This window comes from Amblyomma americanum, chromosome 5, assembly GCF_052857255.1.
Source record: "Amblyomma americanum isolate KBUSLIRL-KWMA chromosome 5, ASM5285725v1, whole genome shotgun sequence".
Lineage (NCBI taxonomy): Eukaryota > Metazoa > Arthropoda > Arachnida > Ixodida > Ixodidae > Amblyomma > Amblyomma americanum.
The window spans coordinates 25752852-25773333 of NC_135501.1; positions in this window are offsets into that span (position 1 = coordinate 25752852).

Genomic DNA, 20482 nt, shown 5'->3' on the forward strand with positions numbered 1-20482 from the left:
AACGCCATCTTTGTTGGTTCACGGGTTAATTATTATAATCCTTCGGTATTTTTGTATTATTCACCAGATTTACTTAAGGACATTGTGAGAAACATTGCTGAAGTGTTTTGTTCGGGCCATAAAAAGGAAGCTACGCATTTCCTTGAAGTTTGTCGAGCTCACCTGCATCTGCTTCTCCAAGTCCGTAATTGTTTCCTTTTGTGAGGCACGCTCCTTGTCTAGCTCCTGCGGGCATGACACACCACCTTTTCGCAGCACAGAGTTCCGAACGCATGCAGAGCTCACAGATAAGTTCTAAATATTGTGTTTAGTAGTTACTTATTCCCGATGGCTAAAAGCGACAGCAGCGAACTATCGTCCCCTTAGCAAACGTGAAATGCCATCATTGTTGGTTCACTGGTTAACTATTATAATCCTTCGGTATTTTTGTATTATTCGCCAGATGTACTTTAGGACATTGTGAGAAACATTGCTGAAGTGTTGTTTTTTCGGGCCCTAAAAAGGAAGCTACGCATTTCCTTAAAGATTGTCGAGCTCACCTGCATCTGATTCTCCAGGTCCGCAATTGTTTCCTTTTGTAAAGCACGCTCGTTCTGTAGCTCCTTTGGGGAAGGCAAACCACCTTTTCGCAACACAGAGTTCCGAACGCATGCAGAGCTCACAGATCAGTTGTAAATATCGTGTTTAGTAGTTCCTTATTCCCGATGGCTAAAAGCGACGGCAGCGAACTATCGTCTCCTTAGCAAACGGGAAACGCCATCACTGTTGGTTCACGGGTTAATTATTATAATCCTTCGGTATTTTTGTATTATTCGCCAGATGTACTTTAAGACATTGTGAGAAACATTGCTGAAGTGTTTTTGTTTGGGCCCTAAAAAGGAAGCTACGCATTTCCCTAAAGATTGTCGAGCTCACCTGCATCTGTTTCTCCAGGTCAGCAATTGTTTCCTTTTGTGAAGCACGCTCGTTGTCTAGCTCATGCCGGCAAGGCACACCACCTTTACTCAACTCAGAGTTCCGAACACATGCAGAGCTCACAGATCAGTTGTAAATGTCGTGTTTAGTAGTTACTTATTCCCGGTGGCTAAAGGCGACGGCAGCGAACTATCGTCTCCTTAGCAAACGTGAAACGCCATCATTGTTGGTTCACGGGTTAATTATTATAATCTTTCGGTATTTTTGTATTATTCGCCCGATTTACTTAAGGACATTGTGAGAAACATTGCTGAAGTGTTTTTTTCGGGCCCTAAAAAGGAATCTACGCATTTCCTTCAAGTTTGTCGTGCTCACCTGCATCTGTTTCTCCAAGTCAGCAATTGTTTACTTTTGTGAGGCATGCTCGTTGTCTAGCTCCTGCGGGCATGACTCACCACCTTTTCGCAGCACAGAGTTCCGAACGCATGCAGAGCTCACAGATCAGGTGTAAATATCGTGTTTAGTAATTACTTATTCCCGATGGCTAAAAGCGACGGCAGCGAATTATCGTCTCTTTAGCAAACGTGAAACGCCATCATTGTACGTTCAAGGGTTATTATATTCCTTCGGTATTTTTTAATTATTCGCCAGATGTATTTCGGGACATTGTGAGAAACCTGGCTAAAGTGTTTTTTTTCGGGCCCTAAAAAGGAAGCTACGCATTTCCTTAAAGATTGTCGAGCTCACCTGCATCTGTTTCTCCAGGTCCGCAATTGTTTCCTTTTGTGGAGCACGCTCGTTGTCTAGCTCATGCCGGCAAGGCACACCATCTTTTCTCAACTCAGAGTTCCGAACACATGCAGAGCTCACAGATCAGTTGTATATGTCGTGTTTAGTAGTTACTTATTCCCGATGGCTAAAAGCGACGGCGGCGAACTATCGTCTCCTTAGCAAACGGGAAACGCCATCACTGTTGGTTCACGGGTTAATTATTATATTCCTTCGGTATTTTTGTATTATTCGCCAGATGTACTTTAGGACATTGTGAGAAACATTGCTGAAGTGTTTTTTTTTCGGGCCCTAAAAAGGAAGCTACGCATTTCCTTAAAGATTGTCGAGCTCACCTGCATCTGTTTCTCCAGGTCCGCGATTGTTTCCTTTTGTAAAGCACGCTCGTTCTGTAGCTCCTTTGGGGAAGGCAAACCACCTTTTCGCGACACAGAGTTCCGAACGCATGCAGAGCTCACAGATCAGTTGTAAATATCATGTTTAGTAGTTACTTATTCCCGATGGCTAAAAGCGACCGCAGCGAACTGTCGTTTCCTTAGCAAACGTGAAACGCCATCATTGTTGGTTCACGAGTTAATTATTATATTGCTTCGGTATTTTTGAATTTTTCGCCAGATGTATTTTGGGACATTGTGAGAAACCTGGCTAAAGTGTTTTTTTCGGGCCCTAAAAGGAAGCTACGCATTTCCTTAAAGATTGTCGAGCTCACCTGCATCTGATTCTCCAGGTCCGCAATTGTTTCCTTTTGTGAAGCACGCTCGTTGTCTAGCTCATGCCGGCAAGGCAAACCACATTTTCTCAACTCAGAGTTCCGAATAGATGCAGAGCTCACAGATCAGTTGTAAATATCGTGTTTAGTAGTTACTTATTCCCGGTGGCTGAAGGCGACGGCAGCGAACTATAGTCTCCTTAGCAAACGTGAAACGCCATCATTGTTGGTTCACGGGTTAATTATTATATTCCTTCGGTATTTTTGAAGTATTCGCCAGATGTATTTTTTGATATTGTGAGGAACATTACTGAAGTGTTTTTTACGGGCCCTAAAAAGGCAGCTGCGCATTTCCTTGAAGTTGTCGAGCTCACCTGCATCTGTTTCTCCAGGTCCGCAATTGCTTCCTTTTGCTAGGCACGCTCCTTGTCTAGCTCCTGCGGGCATGACACACCACCTTTTCGCAGCACAGTTCCGAACGAATGCAAAGCTCACAGATCAGTTGTAAATATCGTGTTTAGTAATTACTTATCCCCGATGGCTAAAAGCGACGGCAGCGAACTATCGTCTCGTTAGCAGACGTGAATCGCCATCATTGTTCGTTCAGGGGTTAATTACAATAATCCTTCGGTATTTTTGAATTATTCACCAGATGTATTTTAGGACATTGTGAGAAACATTGCTGAAGTGTTTTGTTCGGGCCATAAAAAGGAAGTTCCGCATTTCCTTGAAGTTTGTCGAGCTCACCTGCATCTGCTTCTCCAGGTCCGTAATTGTTTCCTTTTGTGAGGCACGCTCCTTGTCTAGCTCCTGCGGGCATGACACACCACCTTTTCGCAGCACAGAGTCCCGAACGCACGCAGAGCTCACAGATCAGTTGTAAATATTGTGTTTAGTAGTTACTTATTCCCGATGGCTAAAAGCTACAGCAGCGAACTATCGTCTCCTTAGCAAACGTGAAATGCCATCATTGTTGGTTCACGGGTTAACTATTATAATCCTTCGGTATTTTTGTACTATTCGCCAGATGTACTTTAGGACATTGTGAGAAACATTGCTGAAGTGTTTTTTCGGGTCTAAAAAGGAAGCAACGCATTTCCTTAAAGATTGTCGAGCTCACCTGCATCTGTTTCTCCAGGTCCGCGATTGTTTCCTTTTGTAAAGCACGCTCGTTGTCTAGCTCCTGCGGGCAAGACACGCCACCTTTTCTCAACACAGAGTTCCGAACGCATGCAGAGCTCACAGATCAGTTGTAATTATCGTGTTTAGTAGTTACTTATTCCCGATGGCTAAAAGCGACGGCAGCAAACTATAGTCTCCTTAGCAAACGTGAAACGCCATCATTGTTGGTACACGGGTTAAGTATTATATACCTTCAGTATTTTTGAATTATTCGCCAGATGTATTTTATGACGTTGTGAGGAACATTACTGAAGTGTTTTTTACGGGCCCTAAAAAGGCAGCTGCGCATTTCCTTGAAGTTGACGAGCTCACCGGCATCTGTTTCTCCAGGTCCGCAATTGTTTCCTTTTGCTAGGCACGCTTCTTGTCTAGCTCCTGCGGGCATGACACACCACCTTTTCGCAGCACAGTTCCGAACGAATGCAAAGCTCACAGATCAGTTGTAAATATCGTGTTTAGTAGTTACTTATTCCCGATGGCTAAAAGCGACGGCAGCGAATTATCGTCTCTTTAGCAAACGTGAAACGCCATCATTGTTGGTTCACGGGTTAATTTTTATAATCCTTCGGTATTGTTGTATTATTCGCCAGATGTACTTTAGCACATTGTGAGAAACATTGCTGAGGTGTTTTTTTTCGGGCCCTAAAAAGGAAGCTACGCATTTCCTTAAAGATTGTCGAGCTCACCTGCATCTGTTTCTCCAGGTGCGCGATTGTTTTCTTTTGTAAAGCACGCTCGTTCTGTAGCTCCTGTGGGGAAGGCAAACCACCTTTTCTCAACTCAGAGTTCCGAACACATGCAGAGCTCACAGATCAGTTGTAAATGTCGTGTTTTAGTAGTTACTTATTCCCGGTGGCTAAAGGCGACGGCAGCGAACTATCGTCTCCTTAGCAAACGTGAAACGCCATCATTGTTGGTTCACGGGTTAAGTATTATAATCCTTCGGTATTTTTGTATTATTCACCAGATTTACTTAGGGACATTGTGAGAAACATTGCTGAAGTGTTTTTTTCGGGCCCTAAAAAGGAATCTACGCATTTCCTTGAAGTTTGTCGTGCTCACCTGCATCTGTTTCTCCAGGTCCGCAATTGTTTCCTTTTGTGTGGAACGCTCCTTGTCTAGCACCTGCGGGCAAGACACGCCACCTTTTCTCAACACAGAGTTCTAAACGCAAGCAGAGCTCACAGATCAGTTGTAAAGATTGTGTTTAGTAGTTTCTTATTCCCGATGGCTAAAAGCGACAGCAACGAACTATAGTCTCCTTAGCAAACGTGAAACGCCATCATTGTTGGTACACGGGTTAAGTATTATATACCTTCGGTATGTTTGAATTATTCGCTAGATGTATTTTATGACGTTGTGAGGAACATTACTGAAGTATTTTTTACGGGCCCTAAAAAGGCAGCTGCGCATTTCCTTGAAGTTGTCGAGCTCACCGGCATCTGTTTCTCCAGGTCCGCAATTGTTTCCTTTTGTGAAGCACTCTCGTTGTTTAGCTCATGCCGGCAAGGCAAACCACCTTTTCTCAACTCAGAGTTCCGAACACATGCAGAGCTCACAGATCAGTTGTAAATATCGTGTTTAGTAGTCACTTATTCCCGATGGCTAAAAGTGACGGCGGCGAACTATCGTCTCCTTAGCAAACGGGAAACGCCATCACTGTTGGTTCACGGGTTAATTATTATAATCCTTCGGTATTTTTGTATTATTCGCCAGATGTACTTTAGGACATTGTGAGAAACATTGCTGAAGTGTTTTTTTTCGGGCCCTAAAAAGGAAGCTACGCATTTCCTTAAAGACTGTCGAGCTCACCTGCATCTGTTTCTCCAGGTCCGCAATTGTTTCCTTTTGTGAAGCACACTCGTTGTCTAGCTCATGCCGGCAAGGCAAACTACATTTTCTCAACTCAGAGTTCCGAATACATGCAGAGCTCACAGATCAGTTGTAAATATCATGTTTAGTAGTTACTTATTCCCGATGGCTAGAAGCGACCGCAGCGAACTCTCGTCTCCTTAGCAAACGTGAAACGCCATCATTGTTGGTTCACGGGTTAACTATTATATTCCTTCGGTATTTTTGAATTATTCGCCAGATATATTTTAGGACATTGTGAGAAACATTGCTGAAGTGTTTTTTTTCGGGCCCTAAAAAGGAAGCTACGCATTTCCTTAAAGATTGTCGAGCTCACCTGCATCTGTTTCTCCAGGTCCGCAATTGTTTCCTTTTGTGAAGCACGCTCGTTGTCTAGCTCATGCCGGCAAGGCACACCACCTTTTCTCAACTCAGAGTTCCGAACACATGCAGAGCTCACAGAACAGTTGTAAAGATCGTGTTGAGTAGTTACTTATTCCCGATGGCTAAAAGCGACGGCAGCGAACTATCGTCTCCTTAGCAAACGTGAAACGCCATCATTGTTGGTTCACGGGTTAAGTATTATAATCCTTCGGTATTTTTGTATTATTCACCAGATTTACTTAGGGACATTGTGAGAAACATTGCTGAAGTGTTTTTTTCGGGCCCTAAAAAGGAATCTACGCATTTCCTTGAAGTTTGTCGTGCTCACCTGCATCTGTTTCTCCAGGTCCGCAATTGTTTCCTTTTGTGTGGAACGCTCCTTGTCTAGCACCTGCGGGCAAGACACGCCACCTTTTCTCAACACAGAGTTCTAAACGCAAGCAGAGCTCACAGATCAGTTGTAAAGATTGTGTTTAGTAGTTTCTTATTCCCGATGGCTAAAAGCGACAGCAACGAACTATAGTCTCCTTAGCAAACGTGAAACGCCATCATTGTTGGTACACGGGTTAAGTATTATATACCTTCGGTATGTTTGAATTATTCGCTAGATGTATTTTATGACGTTGTGAGGAACATTACTGAAGTATTTTTTACGGGCCCTAAAAAGGCAGCTGCGCATTTCCTTGAAGTTGTCGAGCTCACCGGCATCTGTTTCTCCAGGTCCGCAATTGTTTCCTTTTGTGAAGCACTCTCGTTGTTTAGCTCATGCCGGCAAGGCAAACCACCTTTTCTCAACTCAGAGTTCCGAACACATGCAGAGCTCACAGATCAGTTGTAAATATCGTGTTTAGTAGTCACTTATTCCCGATGGCTAAAAGTGACGGCGGCGAACTATCGTCTCCTTAGCAAACGGGAAACGCCATCACTGTTGGTTCACGGGTTAATTATTATAATCCTTCGGTATTTTTGTATTATTCGCCAGATGTACTTTAGGACATTGTGAGAAACATTGCTGAAGTGTTTTTTTTCGGGCCCTAAAAAGGAAGCTACGCATTTCCTTAAAGACTGTCGAGCTCACCTGCATCTGTTTCTCCAGGTCCGCAATTGTTTCCTTTTGTGAAGCACACTCGTTGTCTAGCTCATGCCGGCAAGGCAAACTACATTTTCTCAACTCAGAGTTCCGAATACATGCAGAGCTCACAGATCAGTTGTAAATATCATGTTTAGTAGTTACTTATTCCCGATGGCTAGAAGCGACCGCAGCGAACTCTCGTCTCCTTAGCAAACGTGAAACGCCATCATTGTTGGTTCACGGGTTAACTATTATATTCCTTCGGTATTTTTGAATTATTCGCCAGATGCATTTTGGGACAGTGTGAGAAACCTGGCTAAAGTGTTTTTTTCGGGCCCTAAAAAAGAAGCTACGCATTTCCTTAAAGATTGTCGAGCTCACTTGCATCTGTTTCTCCAGGTCCGCAAATGTTTCCTTTTGTGAAGCACGCTCGTTGTCTAGCTCATGCCGGCAAGGCACACCACCTTTTCTCAACTCAGAGTTCCGAACACATGCAGAGCTCACAGAACAGTTGTAAAGATCGTGTTGAGTAGTTACTTATTCCCGATGGCTAAAAGCGACGGCAGCGAACTATCGTCTCGTTAGCAGACGTGAATCGCCATCATTGTTGGTTCAGGGGTTAATTACAATAATCCTTCGGTATTTTTGAATTATTCACCAGATGTATTTTAGGACATTGTGAGAAACATTGCTGAAGTGTTTTGTTCGGGCCATAAAAAGGAAGTTCCGCATTTCCTTGAAGTTTGTCGAGCTCACCTGCATCTGCTTCTCCAGGCCCGTAATTGTTTCCTTTTGTGACGCACGCTCCTTGTTTAGCTCCTGCGGCCAAGGCACACCACCTTTTAGCAACACAGAGTTCCGAACGCATGCAGAGCTCACAGATCAGTTGTAAATATTGCGTTTAGTAGTTACTTATTCCCGATGGCTAAAAGCGACGGCAGCGAACTATCGTCTCCTTAGCAAACGTGAAACGCCATCATTGTTGGTTCACGGGTTAATTATTATAATCCTACGGTATTTTAGAATTATTCGCCAGATATATTTTAGGACATTGTGAGAAACATTGCTGAAGTGTTTTGTTCGGGCCCCAAAAAGGAATCTACGCATTTCCTTGAAGTTTGTCGAGCTCACCTGCATCTGTTTCTCCAGGTCCGCAGTTGTTTCCATTTGTGTGGAACGCTCCTTGTCTAGCTCCTGCGGGCATGACACACCACCTTTTCGCAGCACAGAGTTCCGAACGCATGCAGAGCTCACAGATCAGTTGTAAATATCGTGTTTAGTAGTTACTTATTCCCGATGGCTAAAAGCGACGGTGGCGAACTATCGTCTCCTTAGCAAACGGGAAACGCCATCACTGTTGGTTCACGGGTTAATTATTATAATCCTTCGGTATTTTTGTATTATTCGCCAGATGTACTTTAGACATTGTGAGAAACATTGCTGAAGTGTTTTTTTTCGGGCCCTAAAAAGGAAGCTACGCATTTCCTTAAAGATTGTCGAGCTCACCTGCATCTGTTTCTCCAGGTCCGCGATTGTTTCCTTTTGTAAAGCACGCTCGTTCTGTAGCTCCTGTGGGGAAGGCAAACCACCTTTTCGCAACACAGAGTTCCGAACGCACGCAGAGCTCACAGATCAGTTGTAAATATAGTGTTTAGTAGTTACTTATTCCCGGTGGCTAAAGGCGACGGCAGCGAACTATCGCCTCCTTTGCAAACGTGAAACGCCATCATTGTTGGTTCACGGGTTAATTATTATATTCCTTCGGTATTTTTGAATTATTCGCCAGATGTATTCTGGGACATTGTGAGAAACCTGGCTCAAGTGTTTTTTTCGGGCCCCAAAAAGGAAGCTACGCATTTCCTTAAAGATTGTCGAGCTCACCTGCATCTGTTTCTCCAGGTCCGCAATTGTTTCCTTTTATGAAGCACGCTCGTTGTCTAGCTCATGCCGGCAAGGCACACCACCTATTCTCAACTCAGTGTTCCGAACACATGCAGAGCTCACAGATCAGTTGTAAATATCGTGTTTAGTAGTTACTTATTCCCGGTGGCTAAAGGCGACGGCAGCGAACTATCGCCTCCTTTGCAAACGTGAAACGCCATCATTGTTGGTTCACGATTTAAATATTATAATCCTTCGGTATTTTTGTATTATTCGCCAGATGTATTCTGGGACATTGTGAGAAACCTGGCTAAAGTGTTTTTTTCGGGCCCTAAAAAGGAATCTACGCATTTCCTTGAAGTTTGTCGAGCTCACCTGCATCTGTGTCTCCAGGTCCGCAATTGTTTCCTTTTGTGAGGAACGCTCGTTGTCTAGCTCATGCCGGCAAGGCACCCCACCTATTCTCAACTCAGTGTTCCGAACACATGCAGAGCTCACAGATCAGTTGTAAATATCGTGTTTAGTAGTTACTTATTCCCGGTGGCTAAAGGCGACGGCAGCGAACTATCGCCTCCTTTGCAAACGTGAAACGCCATCCTTGTTGGTTCACGGGTTAATTATTATATTCCTTCGGTATTTTTGAATTATTCGCCAGATGTATTCTGGGACATTGTGAGAAACCTGGCTAAAGTGTTTTTTTCGGGCCCTTAAAAGGAAGCTACGCATTTCCTTAAATATTGTCGAGCTCACCTGCATCTGTTTCTCCAGGTCCGCAATTGTTTCCTTTTATGAAGCACGCTCGTTGTCTAGCTCATGCCGGCAAGGCACACCACCTATTCTCAACTCAGTGTTCCGAACACATGCAGAGCTCACAGATCAGTTGTAAATATCGTGTTTAGTAGTTACTTATTCCCGATGTCTAAAAGCGACCGCAGCGAACTGTCGTCTCCTTAGCAAACGTGAAACGCCATCATTGTTGTTTCCCGGATTAATTATTATATTCCTTCGGTATTTTTGAATTATTCGCCAGATGTATTCTGGGACATTGTGAGTAACCTGGCTAAAGTGTTTTTTTCGGGCCCTAAAAAGGAAGCTACGCATTTCCTTAAAGATTGTCGAGCTCACCTGCATCTGTTTCTCCAGGTCCGCAATTGTTTCCTTTTATGAAGCACGCTCGTTGTCTAGCTCATGCCGGCAAGGCACACCGCCTATTCTCAACTCAGTGTTCCGAACACATGCAGAGCTCACAGATCAGTTGTAAATATCGTGTTTAGTAGTTACTTATTCCCGGTGGCTAAAGGCGACGGCAGCGAACTATCGCCTCCTTTGCAAACGTGAAACGCCATCATTGTTGGTTCACGGGTTAATTATTATATTCCTTCGGTATTTTTGAATTATTCGCCAGATGTATTCTGGGACATTGTGAGAAACCTGGCTAAAGTGTTTTTTTCGGGCCCTAAAAAGGAAGCTACGCATTTCCTTAAAGATTGTCGAGCTCACCTGCATCTGTTTCTCCAGGTCCGCAATTGTTTCATTTTATGAAGCACGCTCGTTGTCTAGCTCATGCCGGCAAGGCACACCACCTATTCTCAACTCAGTGGTCCGAACACATGCAGAGCTCACAGATCAGTTGTAAATATCGTGTTTAGTAGTTACTTATTCCCGGTGGCTAAAGGCGACGGCAGCGAACTATCGCCTCCTTTGCAAACGTGAAACGCCATCATTGTTGGTTCACGGGTTAATTATTATATTCCTTCGGTATTTTTGAATTATTCGCCAGATGTATTCTGGGACATTGTGAGAAACCTGGCTAAAGTGTTTTTTTCGGGCCCTAAAAAGGAAGCTACGCATTTCCTTAAAGATTGTCGAGCTCACCTGCGTCTGTTTCTCCAGGTCCGCAATTGTTTCATTTTATGAAGCACGCTCGTTGTCTAGCTCATGCCGGCAAGGCACACCACCTATTCTCAACTCAGTGTTCCGAACACATGCAGAGCTCACAGATCAGTTGTAAATATCGTGTTTAGTAGTTACTTATTCCCGGTGGCTAAAGGCGACGGCAGCGAACTATCGCCTCCTTTGCAAACGTGAAACGCCATCATTGTTTGTTCACGGGTAATTATTATATTCCTTCGGTATTTTTGAATTATTCGCCAGATGTATTCTGGGACATTGTGAGAAACCTGGCTAAAGTGTTTTTTTTTGGGCCCTAAAAAGGAAGCTACGCATTTCCTTAAAGATTGTCGAGCTCACCTGCATCTGTTTCTCCAGGTCCGCAATTGTTTCCTTTTATGAAGCACGCTCGTTGTCTAGCTCATGCCGGCAAGGCACACCACCTATTCTCAACTCAGTGTTCCGAACACATGCAGAGCTCACAGATCAGTTGTAAATATCGTGTTTAGTAGTTACTTATTCCCGGTGGCTAAAAGCGACCGCAGCGAACTGTCGTCTCCTTAGCAAACGTGAAACGCCATCATTGTTGTTTCCCGGATTAATTATTATATTCCTTCGGTATTTTTGAATTATTCGCCAGATGTATTCTGGGACATTGTGAGAAACCTGGCTAAAGTGTTTTTTTCGGGCCCTAAAAAGAAAGCTACGCATTTCCTTAAAGATTGTCGAGCTCACCTGCATCTGTTTCTCCAGGTCCGCAATTGTTTCCTTTTATGAAGCACGCTCGTTGTCTAGCTCATGCCGGCAAGGCACACCACCTATTCTCAACTCAGTGTTCCGAACACATGCAGAGCTCACAGATCAGTTGTAAATATCGTGTTTAGTAGTTACTTATTCCCGGTGGCTAAAGGCGACGGCAGCGAACTATCGCCTCCTTTGCAAATGTGAAACGCCATCATTGTTGGTTCACGGGTTAATTATTATATTCCTTCGGTATTTTTGAATTATTCGCCAGATGTATTCTGGGACATTGTGAGAAACCTGGCTAAAGTGTTTATTTCCGGCCCTTAAAAGGAAGCTACGCATTTCCTTAAAGATTGTCGAGCTCACCTGCATCTGTTTCTCCAGGTCAGCAATTGTTTCCTTTTATGAAGCACGCTCGTTGTCTAGCTCATGCCGGCAAGGCACACCACCTATTCTCAACTCAGTGTTCCGAACACATGCAGAGCTCACAGATCAGTTGTAAATATCGTGTTTAGTAGTTACTTATTCCCGGTGGCTAAAGGCGACGGCAGCGAACTATCGCCTCCTTTGCAAACGTGAAACGCCATCATTGTTGGTTCACGGGTTAAATATTATAATCCTTCGGTATTTTTGTATTATTCGCCAGATTTACCTAAGGACATTGTGAGAAACATTGCTGAAGTGTTTTTTTTCGGGCCCTAAAAAGGAAGCTACGCATTTCCTTAAAGATTGTCGAGCTCACCTGCATCTGTTTCTCCAGGTCCGCGATTGTTTCCTTTTGTAAAGCACGCTCGTTCTGTAGCTCCTGTGGGGAAGGCAAACCACCTTTTCGCAACACAGAGTTCCGAACGCACGCAGAGCTCACAGATCAGTTGTAAATATAGTGTTTAGTAGTTACTTATTCCCGGTGGCTAAAGGCGACGGCAGCGAACTATCGCCTCCTTTGCAAACGTGAAACGCCATCATTGTTGGTTCACGGGTTAATTATTATATTCCTTCGGTATTTTTGAATTATTCGCCAGATGTATTCTGGGACATTGTGAGAAACCTGGCTAAAGTGTTTTTTTCGGGCCCCAAAAAGGAAGCTACGCATTTCCTTAAAGATTGTCGAGCTCACCTGCATCTGTTTCTCCAGGTCCGCAATTGTTTCCTTTTATGAAGCACGCTCGTTGTCTAGCTCATGCCGGCAAGGCACACCACCTATTCTCAACTCAGTGTTCCGAACACATGCAGAGCTCACAGATCAGTTGTAAATATCGTGTTTAGTAGTTACTTATTCCCGGTGGCTAAAGGCGACGGCAGCGAACTATCGCCTCCTTTGCAAACGTGAAACGCCATCATTGTTGGTTCACGGGTTAATTATTATATTCCTTCGGTATTTTTGAATTATTCGCCAGATGTATTCTGGGACATTGTGAGAAACCTGGCTAAAGTGTTTTTTTCGGGCCCTAAAAAGGAAGCTACGCATTTCCTTAAAGATTGTCGAGCTCACCTGCATCTGTTTCTCCAGGTCCGCAATTGTTTCCTTTTATGAAGCACGCTCGTTGTCTAGCTCATGCCGGCAAGGCACACCACCTATTCTCAACTCAGTGTTCCGAACACATGCAGAGCTCACAGATCAGTTGTAAATATCGTGTTTAGTAGTTACTTATTCCCGATGTCTAAAAGCGACCGCAGCGAACTGTCGTCTCCTTAGCAAACGTGAAACGCCATCATTGTTGTTTCCCGGATTAATTATTATATTCCTTCGGTATATTTGAATTATTCGCCAGATGTATTCTGGGACATTGTGAGAAACATTGCTGAAGTGTTTTTTTCGGGCCCTAAAAAGGAATCTACGCATTTCCTTGAAGTTTGTCGAGCTCACCTGCATCTGTGTCTCCAGGTCCGCAATTGTTTCCTTTTGTGAGGAACGCTCGTTGTCTAGCTCATGCCGGCAAGGCACCCCACCTATTCTCAACTCAGTGTTCCGAACACATGCAGAGCTCACAGATCAGTTGTAAATATCGTGTTTAGTAGTTACTTATTCCCGGTGGCTAAAGGCGACGGCAGCGAACTATCGCCTCCTTTACAAACGTGAAACGCCATCCTTGTTGGTTCACGGGTTAATTATTATATTCCTTCGGTATTTTTGAATTATTCGCCAGATGTATTCTGGGACATTGTGAGAAACCTGGCTAAAGTGTTTTTTTCGGGCCCTAAAAAGGAAGCTACGCATTTCCTTAAAGATTGTCGAGCTCACCTGCATCTGTTTCTCCAGGTCCGCAATTGTTTCCTTTTATGAAGCACGCTCGTTGTCTAGCTCATGCCGGCAAGGCACACCACCTATTCTCAACTCAGTGTTCCGAACACATGCAGAGCTCACAGATCAGTTGTAAATATCGTGTTTAGTAGTTACTTATTCCCGGTTTCTAAAGGCGACGGCAGCGAACTATCGCCTCCTTTGCAAACGTGAAACGCCATCATTGTTGGTTCACGGGTTAATTATTATATTCCTTCGGTATTTTTGAATTATTCGCCAGATGTATTCTGGGACATTGTGAGAAACCTGGCTAAAGTGTTTTTTTCGGGCCCTAAAAAGGAAGCTACGCATTTCCTTAAAGATTGTCGAGCTCACCTGCATCTGTTTCTCCAGGTCCGCAATTGTTTCATTTTATGAAGCACGCTCGTTGTCTAGCTCATGCCGGCAAGGCACACCACCTATTCTCAACTCAGTGGTCCGAACACATGCAGAGCTCACAGATCAGTTGTAAATATCGTGTTTAGTAGTTACTTATTCCCGGTGGCTAAAGGCGACGGCAGCGAACTATCGCCTCCTTTGCAAACGTGAAACGCCATCATTGTTGGTTCACGGGTTAATTATTATATTCCTTCGGTATTTTTGAATTATTCGCCAGATGTATTCTGGGACATTGTGAGAAACCTGGCTAAAGTGTTTTTTTCGGGCCCTAAAAAGGAAGCTACGCATTTCCTTAAAGATTGTCGAGCTCACCTGCGTCTGTTTCTCCAGGTCCGCAATTGTTTCATTTTATGAAGCACGCTCGTTGTCTAGCTCATGCCGGCAAGGCACACCACCTATTCTCAACTCAGTGTTCCGAACACATGCAGAGCTCACAGATCAGTTGTAAATATCGTGTTTAGTAGTTACTTATTCCCGGTGGCTAAAGGCGACGGCAGCGAACTATCACCTCCTTTGCAAACGTGAAACGCCATCATTGTTTGTTCACGGGTTAATTATTATATTCCTTCGGTATTTTTGAATTATTCGCCAGATGTATTCTGGGACATTGTGAGAAACCTGGCTAAAGTGTTTTTTTGGGCCCTAAAAAGGAAGCTACGCATTTCCTTAAAGATTGTCGAGCTCACCTGCATCTGTTTCTCCAGGTCCGCAATTGTTTCCTTTTATGAAGCACGCTCGTTGTCTAGCTCATGCCGGCAAGGCACACCACCTATTCTCAACTCAGTGTTCCGAACACATGCAGAGCTCACAGATCAGTTGTAAATATCGTGTTTAGTAGTTACTTATTCCCGGTGGCTAAAGGCGACGGCAGCGAACTATCGCCTCCTTTGCAAACGTGAAACGCCATCATTGTTGGTTCACGGGTTAATTATTATATTCCTTCGGTATTTTTGAATTATTCGCCAGATGTATTCTGGGACATTGTGAGAAACCTGGCTAAAGTGTTTTTTTCGGGCCCTAAAAAGGAAGCTACGCATTTCCTTAAAGATTGTCGAGCTCACCTGCATCTGTTTCTCCAGGTCCGCAATTGTTTCCTTTTATGAAGCACGCTCGTTGTCTAGCTCATGCCGGCAAGGCACACCACCTATTCTCAACTCAGTGTTCCGAACACATGCAGAGCTCACAGATCAGTTGTAAATATCGTGTTTAGTAGTTACTTATTCCCGATGGCTAAAAGCGACCGCAGCGAACTGTCGTCTCCTTAGCAAACGTGAAACGCCATCATTGTTGTTTCCCGGATTAATTATTATATTCCTTCGGTATTTTTTAATTATTCGCCAGATGTATTCTGGGACATTGTGAGAAACCTGGCTAAAGTGTTTTTTTCGGGCCCTAAAAAGGAAGCTACGCATTTCCTTAAAGATTGTCGAGCTCACCTGCATCTGTTTCTCCAGGTCCGCAATTGTTTCCTTTTATGAAGCACGCTCGTTGTCTAGCTCATGCCGGCAAGGCACACCACCTATTCTCAACTCAGTGTTCCGAACACATGCAGAGCTCACAGATCAGTTGTAAATATCGTGTTTAGTAGTTACTTATTCCCGGTGGCTAAAGGCGACGGCAGCGAACTATCGCCTCCTTTGCAAACGTGAAACGCCATCATTGTTGGTTCACGGGTTAATTATTATATTCCTTCGGTATTTTTGAATTATTCGCCAGATGTATTCTGGGACATTGTGAGAAACCTGGCTAAAGTGTTTATTTCCGGCCCTTAAAAGGAAGCTACGCATTTCCTTAAAGATTGTCGAGCTCACCTGCATCTGTTTCTCCAGGTCAGCAATTGTTTCCTTTTATGAAGCACGCTCGTTGTCTAGCTCATGCCGGCAAGGCACACCACCTATTCTCAACTCAGTGTTCCGAACACATGCAGAGCTCACAGATCAGTTGTAAATATCGTGTTTAGTAGTTACTTATTCCCGGTGGCTAAAGGCGACGGCAGCGAACTATCGCCTCCTTTGCAAACGTGAAACGCCATCATTGTTGGTTCACGGGTTAAATATTATAATCCTTCGGTATTTTTGTATTATTCGCCAGATTTACCTAAGGACATTGTGAGAAACATTGCTGAAGTGTTTTTTTCGGGCCCTAAAAAGGAAGCTACGCATTTCCTTGAAGTTTGTGGAGCTCACCTGCATCTGTTTCTCCAGGTCCGCAATTGTTTCCTTTTGTGAGGCACGCTCGTTGTCTAGCTCCTGCGGGCAAGGAACACCACCTTTTCGAAACACAGAGTTCTGAACGCATGCAGAGCTCACAGATCACTGTTAAGTATCGTGTTTAGTAGTTACTTATTCCCGATGGCTAAAAGCAACGGCAGCGAACAATAGTCTCCTTAGCAAACGTGAAACGCCATCATTGTTAGTTAACAGGTTAACTATTATAATCCTTCTGTATTTTTGTATTATTCGCCAGATGTAGTTTAGGACATTGTGAGAAACATTGCTGAAGTGTTTTTTTCGGGCCATCAAAAGGAAGCTACGCATTTCCTTGAAGTTTGTCGAGCTCACCTGCATCAGTTTCTCCAGGTCTGCAATTGTTTCCTTTTGTGAGGCACGCTCGTTGTCTAGCTCCTGCGGGCAAGACACGCCACCTTTTCGCAACACAGAGTTCTGAACGCATGCAGAGCTCACAGATCAGTTGTAAAGATCGTGTTTATTAGTTACTTATTCCCGATGGCATAAAGCGACGGTAGCGTACTATAGTCTCCTTAGCAAACGTGAAACGCCATCATTGTTGGTACACGGGTTAAATCCTTCAGTATTTTTGGATTATTCGCCAGATGTATTTTATGGCATTGTGAGGAACATTACTGAAGTGTTTTTACGGGCCCTAAAAAGGCAGCTGCGCATTTTCTTGAATTTGTCGAGCTCACCTGCATCTGTTTCTTAACGTCCGCAATTGTTTCCTTTTGTGAGGCAACTCGTTGTCTAGCTCCTGCGGACAAGACACGCCACCTTTTCGCAACACAGACTTCCGAACGCATGCAGAGCTCACAGATCAGTTGTAAATATCGTGTTTAGTGGTTATTCTCGATGGCTAAAAGCGACGGCAGCGAACTATAGTCTCCTTAGCAAACGTGAAACGCCATAATTATTGGTTCACGGGTTAATTATTATAATCCTTCGGTATTTTTGAATTATTCGCCAGATGTATTTTAGGACATTGCGAGAAACCTGGCTGAAGTGTTTTTTCGGGCTCTAAAAAGGAAGCTACGCATTTCCTTGAAATTTGTCGAGCTCACCTTCATCTGTTTCTCTAGGTCCGCAATTGTTTCCTTTTGTGAGGCACGCTCGTTGTCTAGATCCTGCGGCCAAGGAACACCACCTTTTCGCGACACAGATTTCCGAACGCATGCAGAGCTCACAGATCACTGTTGAGTATCGTGTTTAGTAGTTACCTATTCCCGATGGCTAAAAGCGACGGCAGCGAACTATAGTCTCCTTAGCAAACGTGAAACGCCATCATTTTTGGTTCACAGGTTAATTAATATAATCCTACGGTATTTTTGAATTATTCGCCAGTTGTATTTTATGACATTGTGAGGAACATTGCTGAAGTGTTTTTTTCGGGCCCTAAAAAGGAAGCTACGCATTTCCTTGAAGTTTGTTGAGCTCACCTGCATCTGTTTTTCCAGGTCTGCAATTGTTACTTTTTGTGAGGCGCGCTGGTTGTCTAGCTCCTGCGGGCAAGACACGCCACCTTTTCGCAACATAGAGTTCTGAACTCATGATGAGCTCACAGATCAGTTGTAAAGATAGTGTTTAGTAGTTACTTATTCCAGATGGCTAAAAAGCAACGGCAGCGAACTATAGTCTCCTTAGCAAACGTGAAACGCCTTCATTGTTAGTTCACGGGTTAATTATTGTAATCCTTCTGTATTTTTGTATTATTCGCCAGATGTACTTTAGGGCGTTGTGAGAAACATTGCTGAAGTGTTTTTTTCGGGCCATAAAAAGGAAGCTACGCATTTCCATGAAGTTTGTCGAGCTCACCTGCATCAGTTTGTCCAGGTCTGCAATTGTTTCCTTTTGTGAGGCACGCTCGTTGTCTAGCTCCTGCGGGCAAGACACGCCACCTTTTCGCAACACAGAGTTCTGACCGCATGCAGAGCTCACAGATCAGTTGTAAAGATCGTGTTTAGTAGTTACTTATTCCCGATGGCTTAAAGCGACGGTAGCGAACTATAGTCTTCTTAGCAAACGTGAAACGCCATCATTGTTGGTACACGGGTTAAATCCTTCAGTATTTTTGAATTATTCGCCAGATGTATTTTATGGCATTGTGAGGAACATTACTGAAGTGTTTTTACGGGCCCTAAAAAGGCAGCTGCGCATTTCCTTGAAGTTGACGAGCTCACCTGCATCTGTTTCTCCAGGTCCGCAATTGTTTCCTTTTGTGAGGCAAGCTCGTTGTCTAGCTCCTGCGGACAAGACACGCCACATTTTCGCAACACAGACTTCCGAACGCATGCAGAGCTCACAGATCAGTTGTAAATATTGTGTTTAGTAGTTACTTATTCTCGATGGCTAAAAGCGATGGCAGCGAACTATAGTCTCCTTAGCAAACGTGAAACGCCATCATTGTTGGTTCACGGGTTAGTTATTATAAACCTTCGGTATTTTTGAATTATTCGCCAGATGTATTTTAGGCCATTGTGAGAAACATGGATGAAGTGTTTTTTCGGGCCCTAAAAAGGAAGCTACGCATTTCCTTCAAGTTTGTCGAGCTCACCTGCATCTGTTTCTCCGGGTCTGCAATTGTTTCCTTTTGTGAGGCACGCTCGTTGTCTAGCTGCTCCGGGCAAGGAACACCACCTTTTCACAACATAGACTTTCCAAACGCATGCAGAGCTCACAGATCAGTTGTAAATATCGTGTTTAGTATTTATTCTCGATGGCTAAAAGCGACGGCAGCGAACTATAGTGTCCTTAGCAAACGTGAAACGCCATCATTGTTGGTTCACGGGTTAATTATTACAATCCTTCGGTATTGAATTATTCGCCAGATGTATTTTAGGACATTGTGAGAAACCTGGATGAAGTGTTTTTTTCGGGCCCTAAAAAGGAAGCTACGCATTTCCTTGAAGTTTGTCGAGCTCACCTGAATCAATTTCTCCAGTTCTGCAATTGTTTCCTTTTGTGAGGCACGCTCGTTGCCTAGCTCCTGCGGGTAAGGAACACCACCTTTTCGCAACACAGACTTCCGAACGCATGGAGAGCTCACAGATCAGTTCTAAATATTGTGTTTAGTATTTACTCATTCCCGATGGCTCAAAGCGACGGCAGCGAACTATTGTCTCCTTAGCAAACGTGAAACGCCATCATTGTTGGTTCATGGGTGTATTATTATAATCCTTCGGTATTTTTGAATTATTCGCCAGGTGTATTTTAGGACATTGTGAGAAACCTGGCTGAAGTGTTTTTTTTGGGGCCCTAAAAAGGAAGCTACGCATTTCCTTGAAATATTTCGAGCTCACCTTCATCTCTTTCTCCAGGTCCGCAATGGTTTCCTTTTGTGAGGCACGCTCGTTGTCAAGCTCCTGCGGGCAAGGCACACCACCTTTTCGCAACACAGACTTTCGAACGCATGCAGAGCTCACAGATCAGTTCTAAATATTGTGCTTAGTATTTACTCATTCCCGATGGCTCAAAACGACGGCAGTGAACTACAGTCTCCTTAGCAAACGTGAAACGCCATCATTGTTGGTTCACGGGTTAATTATTATAATCCTTCGGTATTTTTGAATTATTCGCCAGATGTATTTTAGGACAATGTGAGAAACCTGGCTGAAGTGTTTTTTTCGGGCACTAAAAAGGAAGCTACGCATTTCCTTGAAGTTTGTCGAGCTCACCTTCATCTGTTTCTCCATGTCCGCAATTGTTTCCTTTTGTGAGGCACGCTCGTTGTCTAGCTGCTGCGGGAAAGACACGCCAACTTTTCGCAACACAGACTTCCGAACGCATGCAGAGCTCACAGATCAGTTGTAAAGATCGTGTTTAGTAGTTACTTATTCCCGATGGCTAAAAGCGACGGCAGCGAACTATAGTCTCCTTAGCAAACGTGAAACGCCATCATTGTTGGTTCACGGGTTAATTAATATAATCCTTCGGTATTTTTGAATTATTCGCGAGATGTATTTTAGGACATTGTGAGAAACCTGGCTGCAGTGTTTTTTTGGGGCATAAAAAGAAAGCTACGCATTCCTTGAAATTTGTCGAGCTCAACTAGATCTGTTTCTCCAGGTCCGCAATTGTTTCCTTTTGTGAGGCACGCTCGTTGTCTAGCTCCTGCGGGCAAGGCACGCGACCTTTTCGCAACACAGGGTTCTGAA